The 8,368-nt window shown below is 49.0% G+C and overlaps 1 protein-coding gene across 1 annotated transcript in view; it reads left to right on the top strand.

The window, feature by feature from the left end:
• The first annotated feature begins 3,546 nt into the window (after nucleotides 1–3,546).
• The window catches only part of RAB7A (RAB7A, member RAS oncogene family), a 94,343-nt gene continuing 89,521 nt past the window's right edge, over nucleotides 3,547–8,368 (top strand). Inside the window, exon 1 of the mRNA XM_082663068.1 lies at nucleotides 3,547–3,718. The gene's annotated coding sequence lies outside the window, so the exon portion shown is untranslated. The remainder of the gene's footprint in view (nucleotides 3,719–8,368) is intronic.

Here is an 8,368-nt window from a genome sequence, read left to right as displayed (position 1 = left end):
GCGCAGCCGCCCATTGGGCCCGCTGGCGCCCCAAGATGGCGGCGCCCAGGGGCGAGGACCCCGTCTCCATGGTAACGGGCGGCCCGCCGGGCGCCTGCTTGCGTGCACTGGCCGGTCTCAGGTCCCTGGAAGGCGCCCTGGTCTCCCCACCGCTCTCCCACAGAGGTAACACTGACAAAGATAAAGGAGGAGCACAGACTGCGTCTGTCCACAAGAAGTGCTGATGATGAGTGAACGGTATGTTACTTTTTAGCTTAAAAAGTACTGCCCCCAAATTCTCCGTTAAACATGAAGCCATTTTCATTCTCTTTATTAATTCATCCTTTCACTCCCTCAAGAAACATTTATTGAGCTTTAAGTTGCATACCCATCCGAAAGAGAGGCAGTAAGACATCCTTTTAACAGGGAACATACTTTTGATGTGGAAGAATGAGAGGGAAGATGTCTTGTAGACGGTGAGCAGTCTGGGCCACAGAACTCCACAATCCTTTTGAGGAACTTGCATTAGTTCCGTCTGGGGGAACGAGACCCAATCTAGGCCAGACTACTCGCTCTCCCAGAAGCTGGAATCTGAAGGCAGCAACTACACCTGAAAACTGCAGAACTGATTCATGTGCGCTGGGCGGCCTGCAGAGCTGGCCAGGGTCCCGCTCTGATCCCCAGCTTCTCCGTGTCTGCTTCTTCAACGCCTCCCACTCTGGAAGCACAGGCTCTTCTCAAAAATAGAGGAGGGGGCTTCCCTGGTGGCGCAGTGGTTGAGAGTCCGCCTGCCGATGCAGGGGACACGGGTTCGTGCCCCAGTCCGGGAAGATCCCACATGCCGCGGGGCAGCTGGGCCCGTGAGCCATGGCCGCTGAGCCTCTGTGTCTGGAGCCTGTGCTCCGCAGCGGGAGAGGCCACAACAGTGAGAGGCCTGCGTACCGCAAAAAAAAAAAAAAAAGGAGGAAGGAACTCATTCCACGAGGCCATCATTACCCTGATTTCAAAACCAAAGACATCACCAGTGAAAATAAACTACAGACCAATGTGGGTTTTTTTGTTTTTTTCGATAAATTGATTTTATTTATTTTTGGCTGCGTTGGGTCTTCGTTGCTGCACGCGGGCTTTCTCTAGTTGCGGCGAGCGGGGGCTACTGTTTGTTGTGGTGCGCGGGCTTCCCATTGCGGTGGCTTCTTTTGTTGCTGAGCATGGGCTGTAGGCACGCGGGCTTCAGTAGTTGTGGCACGCGCGCTCAGTAGTTGTGGCTCACGGGCTCTAGAGCGCAGGCTCTGTAGTTCTGGCACACGGGCTTAGTTGCTTTGCGGCATGCAGGGATCTTCCCAGACCAGGGCTCGAACCCGTGTCCCCTGCATTGGTAGGCGGATTCTTAACCACTGTGCCACCAGGGAAGCCCCCAGACCAATGTCTTTTACGAATATATGTGCAAATATTCTCAACAACATATTAGCAAACCAAATCCAGCAACATATAAAAAGAATTATATACCATGATCAAGTGGGCTTTCCCAAGAATAGGAGCTTGGTTTAACATCCAAAAGTCAATTAAAGTAATACACTAAAATAATAAAATAAAAATGAAAGAGAAATGAAGATTCCCAGATAAACAAAAATTGAGAGAATTTGTTGCTAGCAGACCTGCATTCCAAGAAATAATAAAGGGAATCTTTCAGGCTAAAATGAAATGACACTAGACAGTAACTCAATTCCAAACGGCGGGGGCGGGGGGGGGGGAGAGTACCAATCAAAGTAACTACGTCGGTAAATATAAAAGACAATATAAAGTACTTTTTGTTTGTAGGCTTTTTTTTCTTTCTTTCTTTCTTTCTTTTAAATTCTGATTTAAAAGACAACTGCATAGGGAATTCCCTGGCGGTCCAGTGGTTAGGACTCAGTGCTTTCACTGCGGGGCCCAGGTTTGATCCCTGGTTAGGAAACTAGGATCCCACAAGCCGAGGGGCACAGCCAAAAAAAAAAAAAAAAAAAAGACTACATAAATCATTAATTATACACATTATGTAGATACAAGTTCAAAGGCCTGATGTTCCTGTTCGCTTTGGTTTGTGTTGTTCAGCATGAATGTCACTCATTAAGGACGATATTTGACAATTTCAGTGTTCAACAGAAAAATACGATGAGGTTTCCTTCCTTCATTTCTTCCACGACAAGGCAATAATACCTGTGCATTTGCGCACCTGGCTTCACAAATCTTGTCTATTTCCCAAGGACAGAAACGGCATCTTCCCTGGGTCCTGGGCTCTCGCCCAGGAGTGTGATGACGATCAGGATGAAAACTCTCAGACTTGCCCTTAACTACACGTGCTGCCATTAAGGTGCTAACTCATCACCTATGTGGGAACTGATACCAGATACAAAGGTTATTTTTGCACTTTAAAGAGAGGTCTCCTGAAGCTCTGGAATGCATCCAAACAGGAAGCTACCCTGATGGAATGGGAGGTGGTCTGATTGGTGGATTGAAGCAGGTAGAGCAGGTAGTTATCTAAAAAGTCCTCAAATCACTGTATTTGCACTTATGACATAGAATATAAGTGCTACGCATCTTGGAAGTGTGAATCCCAAAGACGTCTATGAAGGAGGACAAGCAGGAGCCCTACAAGGGAGGCCAGGCTGCCAGGACAGAGCCAGGGCTGCCTCCGGGGCACTGCCCAACCAGTCAGGTCCCTGAGGGCTGAGAGAGCTGATAGCCAGGTCTACCAGAACACCAGCCCGTGGGGACCCATCACCAGCCACAGATAAGGGACAACTTCTGGGTGGGCCTGGGGATGGTGCTTCCCTGGGCCGTCTCCATAACCACTGCCGTCTGCTTCACGGACCTCCTGGACACACTCTAACGTGTCGCTGGCCTCGTTCAAATAAGCAGGTATGTTCATGCCTCGTCTGCTCCGCGAGAGGCCCTCTGCAGAAGCTTCCTCAGCTCCCGTCATTAATGTCCCCACCCCATGCACCACGCTGCCCCCACTGTCCTTTACCACTTCAACGCTCCCTGCCCAGGAGGATCCTCCAGGAGACCTGTGCAGACCCAGGGCAGCCCAGGGGCCATCCGCACGGGGTTGTTATCACTACGACCGATGGAGAAGAAACGGACGTTAAGAACCAGGTACTGTCATCCGAAAACTCAATCCTCGCAATAACCCCCCGATTAAGTAATGTTACCCACTTTACAAAAATAAAGGGGGGACGGATCTCCAGGTCATCTTCACCGGGGTTTAGCAGAGTGGGCAAGGAGGGCGCGTGTTCTCACCCGTAAATGGTAATAACAGCACGGGCCTCCCAGGAGGGGGCGAGGTAACAGACCACGCAGACCCTCAACCCACGCGATCCCAGGCCGCAGCCCCGCGCCATCGCCGTTGCGCACGCTCGGGTGCCACCCCACCCGCGACCCAGCTCTGAGCTCACGTCAATGCCCCACCCCCAGGAGACCCGGAAGCAGAATTCCCCGCAGGTCAAAGCTGGCGGCGCTACTCCGGCGCCGCCGCCAGAAGGCGCTCACGCCACCTTTGTTGGCTCGCGCCTCACGGGTCAAGTCAGCGGCCGGTCCCGGAAATGGAGGGCTTTGCCGTACAAGATGTACAACATGGCGGCTTCCTGTGTGGCGGTACGGCACGCTGAGAGGCTGGCCTGTTTCTGGGACACGCGGGGATTGTAGCAGGCTCCTCGCGAAAGACGGCTCCCGCGGAGTTTCCCGGTGTCTTTGTCGTCGGGTAGGTGGCCGAAAGTAAGAGATGGCGGCCCCCACTCTGCGTGGCCGGAAGTGGAGGCGAGTGTGCGGCGTGGCCCGTGGTCCGGCCGCTGGCGCAGGACGCTCGTGCTCTGCCGCGGTGGGGCGGCCTTTGGGGCTCCCGGCCCTTCCCGGGCTCGGCTTTGGGCCGTCAGTGCCCCGCGGCCACGTTAGGGGTTCCCTCTCGGCCATTTAGGGAGGGGCGCCGGTGCCCTCAGCTGCCTCGCGTGGACACGAAGGCTGACCTTCATGTCTTGACCACGAAACCAGGATTAACCAGGTGACATGAGCTAGTCTGTCCTTTCAGAGGAGTGACCTGCTGTCGCTAGAAACCGCAAGACGGTTCCTACAGTAATGTGGACCCAACCCCAGCAGACACTAAGTGAAAAAAGCAAAGCGCGGAAAAACGTGTGAGGATGTGCATTGTTGGCGGGTTTTGGGTGTTTTTTAAAAAGACCCACGAGGATAGAGGTGCCCACGAGCTCGCACAGGCAGAGTCCCAGCCGAAGGGCCGAAACGGGCGGTGAGGAAGGCAGCAGAGATGGGAGGACGGGGACAGGGGCGGGGGAAATAAGTTTGGGGATATTTGAGTGTGTGATCTAAATACACCAGGTCTTTTTATGAGGTTATGACATCATAAAGCGAGAAGGCAACGTTTAAAAAAAGTAGGTTTTTTCAGCTGGAGCCACGGTGGTTAATAGATTCATGAGATTGAATTTGTGAGGATAAAATTTTAGAGGTCAGTACTGTAGTATCAATACTTGCTGCAAAGGTTTCGAACCGATGAGACGACCTGAGTCTTGAAAGCGAGATTTTTGTTCTTTTTGCTTTTGTTTTTGCGGGGGGGAGGAGGAGCCGGGCAAACAGAAGGCGCTCAAGACCGGTTTGTTGAATGAATGAATGAATAAATGCCTTTTTGCTACAAGCACACATATTTTCAGTAGGTTCAGTCGCTGGTATATCTTCTGTGTTTTTAGGGTTAGTACCATGAAACACAATGGCAGCATTGACTTAGAAACTGAAGCAAGTTCTGCCTTAAAATCATCCTGAAATGTCTTCTTAATGTTTAAAAAATAAAGTAGTAGCAATTTCAGAAGTGGTATTGGTTTTGGGAATCACATATTTGAACGTGAGAGCAACGTCCTCCTTCCTGAAGCAACTGACCACAAGTGGACACCCTTGCACGTACCACTCGGGCCTGTGGTATACACATAATGCCGTAGCTCTGGTGATGGAACTAGATAGAGTTAGCCAAGTTCCTAAGCTGTGCTAAGTGCTCAGGAAAGAGCATTTACTATTTGGGGGCAACCCTGAGTTGCTTGATACATTTTTGCCTCTGGGACCTTATAGGGGCTTTAAAAATATGCTAGTTGCCCTATGGATCTTACTTTTATTTTTATCATCTTAGAGGCCATATAATGCAAAGAATTTAGCTCCTTATTGTGTATCGTTGAGTAAGTTACCTAACCTTCGCAGACTTCAATCTTCTCATGAGTAAGACGAGAATCACAAAACCTCTTTCATAGGGTCGCCGTGGAAATGATTAGAGACAATGTATGTAAAGCACCTTGTGCAGGGCACACAGCAGGCGTTCAGTAGTGGTCTCTAGTTCTGCAGTATTGCAACCTCAGGGTTAAGGAACTAATACCGCACTCAGAGGCAGAATTTCTCCGGAGGGTAAGGAGCAGGTGGCCACAGGGTGACAGTTAACACAGGAAGCCTGCAAGGAGAAGTGGGGGCCAGCAGGTCTGCCGGCTTCAGGGCCTCCGGCTTCCCGTCTCCAGTGGGAGAATGCGGATATGGTCTGCAGGCCGTTTGCGGAGATGCCTCCTTGCTCACAGCCACCTGCACTGTTCAGCTCGCAGGCACCTCTTCGGAGCGTCTTCCAGGGCCTTTCAGAGGCATCAGCCTCCCTTTCTGCGGCTCATTGCTCATATTTCATTGCTCATTTAATATGAAACACGTACCACGTATGTGTAAAATTTTTCTTTTAGTTTAATAATGGTAACGTAGAACTCAGCATCTTAATATTTTTAAGTGGCGTTAATATTTCAGTGGCGTTAAGTACGTTCACGCTGTTGTGTAAGCAATCTCCGGAAGTCTTCGTTTTACAAAAAGATGGAACTCTGTACCCATTAAACAATACCTCTCCATTTTCCCCTCCCCTGGGTCCCTGGCAGCCACCATTCTACTTTCTGTCTCTGTGAAGTTGACTGCTCCAGGGACCTCATATAAGAGGAGTCATAGAGTATATTTTGTGAGTGGCTTATTTCACTGAGCATAATGTCCTCAAGGTTCACCCACTGTAGCATGTGTCAGGATTTCCTTCCCTTTAAAGGCAGATTAATATTCTCGTGTGTGTGTATAGCACTGAAGGGGAGCAGAATATGCCACCCCAAATGTGCCACCTTGTTCATGTGAATTACTTTGAGCTAAAGGCTGTCAAGACCCAACAGTTTCAGGAAAAATTTTTACCTCTTCTTTATCAGCCTAAAAGAATTGCAATAGGGGGCCAGCCCCTCAAGAAAGCAATTAGCAGAGATGACTTATTTATGTTAAAGACTTAACCTGCATGGCAGGGCAGGCGTCCGCTCTTCTCAGCTGCTGTGAATGGCCCTCCTCCCCTCTGCAGCCCCAGCTTCTATCCCTTTCCTAGTTCAGGGATGCAGGTAAGTCTCAATTGCCTGACTGCCTTTGGGTCTCATTTTTATGGGACTCCCATACATATGAAATTAGATCTGTTTTTCTCCTGTTAATCTGTCTGATGTCAGCTTAACCATTAGACCAGCCAAAGAACCTAGAAGGGTGGAAAGAAAATTTTTCCACCCTGACACCACATTTTGTTTCTTCATCTGTCAGTGGACACCTGGGTTGTGTCCACCTTTTGGCTGTCGTGAATAATGCTGCTATGAACACGGGTGCGTAAGTATTTTAACATGAAGTAATATCTAATAGGATTATAGAGAGTAGAGTGTGTTTTATATAGTTGCACTTGACGAAGTAATTCTGAATCATAAAAAATGCACTATTAAGCTGTTTACAAGGTCATTAGAAGATTAAAAGATGTAGTTAGTCACTGTGCATCATGGGCCATGACGTGGCCTGGTGATGGGACACAGGTGTAAGGTACTGTGATGATCGTGGATTCCCTTCTGCCCTGCCAGTGGGTTTGGGGGATTTTGTGGATAATCTTATTTAGAGATGGCCTCGAAACCCTAAGGAATAGGTGCACAAAGATAGGAATCAAAGACCTTTAAGGATTGTGAAGTGAAATATCCGAAGCCCCTGACTAAGGCCTAATGTATTCATGTGTGAGGTGTGGATAAGTATTCATCTCAGGGGATGTTTTGAGGACAGTAGAGTCACGTGGATGAAGGGCTCACCTGGCCATTAAAAGGAAGCAGTATATCTGGGTGAAGGGTACACAGGGATTCACAGGGGTTCTTTTTACTATCCTTGCAACTTTTTTGTAAGTTTATATCAAAATAAGTTGAAAAAAACGAAGGCATCACAATAGCATGTAAAGTAAAACACAACTTTGAGGAAAACTTTATGTGCGCAAAAAAGACATGATATTTTTATGTTAAAATTGCTAATCGTGGTTATCTCTGGGTGGTAGAATTACATATTTCCCCCTCCTTTGGTGTTTTCTTGAATTTACAAGGTTTTTTTGTTGTTGTCACTGTTACTGTTGTTTTGTGCGTGTATCAGTTTAATAACTATGGAGAAAAAACCATTAGTATGTAGTTAAATAAAACTCTGGGGTCTAGTAGTTATCTAATACTTGTCAGTAGAAACGTCTGAGACCTTGCATGCAATTGAGTACCATGCAGATGGCCCCTGGCTTCTGTGAAAGACCATAGCATCAGGGCAAGGATGGGGGCCCTGCGACCTCTGGTCTCACTGTTGGGTGGGTCCTTTTTCCAAGGTTGATAACACCACACTTCAGGACCCAATGCTTAGAATGTCAGCGTAGAATGTCAGCAGCTCAAGGCCTGAAAGATCCTTAACAGTCATGGACTCCACTTCCCGCTGCTCTGGACCTCTCTCCCGCTTCTCCAGCACCCAGTCTCTGCTTGCACTGCTCAAGGAGCAGAGTGCTCCCTGACTAGGGGGCCTGTTCCTTTCTTGGACAGCTCTGACTGTGACAGTCTTCCTTATTTGTAGTCCAAATCTGACCCCTGCTCTGTTCCTCAGAGATGGTCAGGATGTGTTTGTGCCCCACCCAAGACCAGCAGTGAGGGACTCTGAAGTGTCCACCCTGAAGTCTTATGACCTGTCTTTTCTTTTTTCTTTAAAGTTTATTTATCATTTATTTATTTACTTTTGGCTGTGTTGGGTCTTCGTTGCTGTGCTTGGGCTTTCTCTAGTTGTGGCGAGTGGGGGCTACTCTTCGTGGAGGTGTGCAGGCTTCTCATTGCAGTGGCTTCTCTTGTTGTGGAGCACAGGCTCTAGAGTGCGGGCTCAGTAGTTGTGATGCACGGACTTAGTTGCTCTGCGGCATGTGGGATCTTCTCAAGCCAGGGCTCGAACCTGTGTCGCCTGCATTGACAGGCGGATTCTCAACCACTGCGCCACCAGGGAAGTCCCTGACCTGTCCTTTTCTAACCCAGCTCTTTTCCCCAAGCTCCAG

The sequence above is a fragment of the Grampus griseus genome (genome assembly GCF_964374135.1).
Source record: "Grampus griseus genome assembly, chromosome: 10".
In the NCBI taxonomy this organism is placed as follows: Eukaryota; Metazoa; Chordata; class Mammalia; order Artiodactyla; family Delphinidae; genus Grampus; species Grampus griseus.
This window is presented reverse-complemented; position numbering and strand designations above follow the sequence as displayed.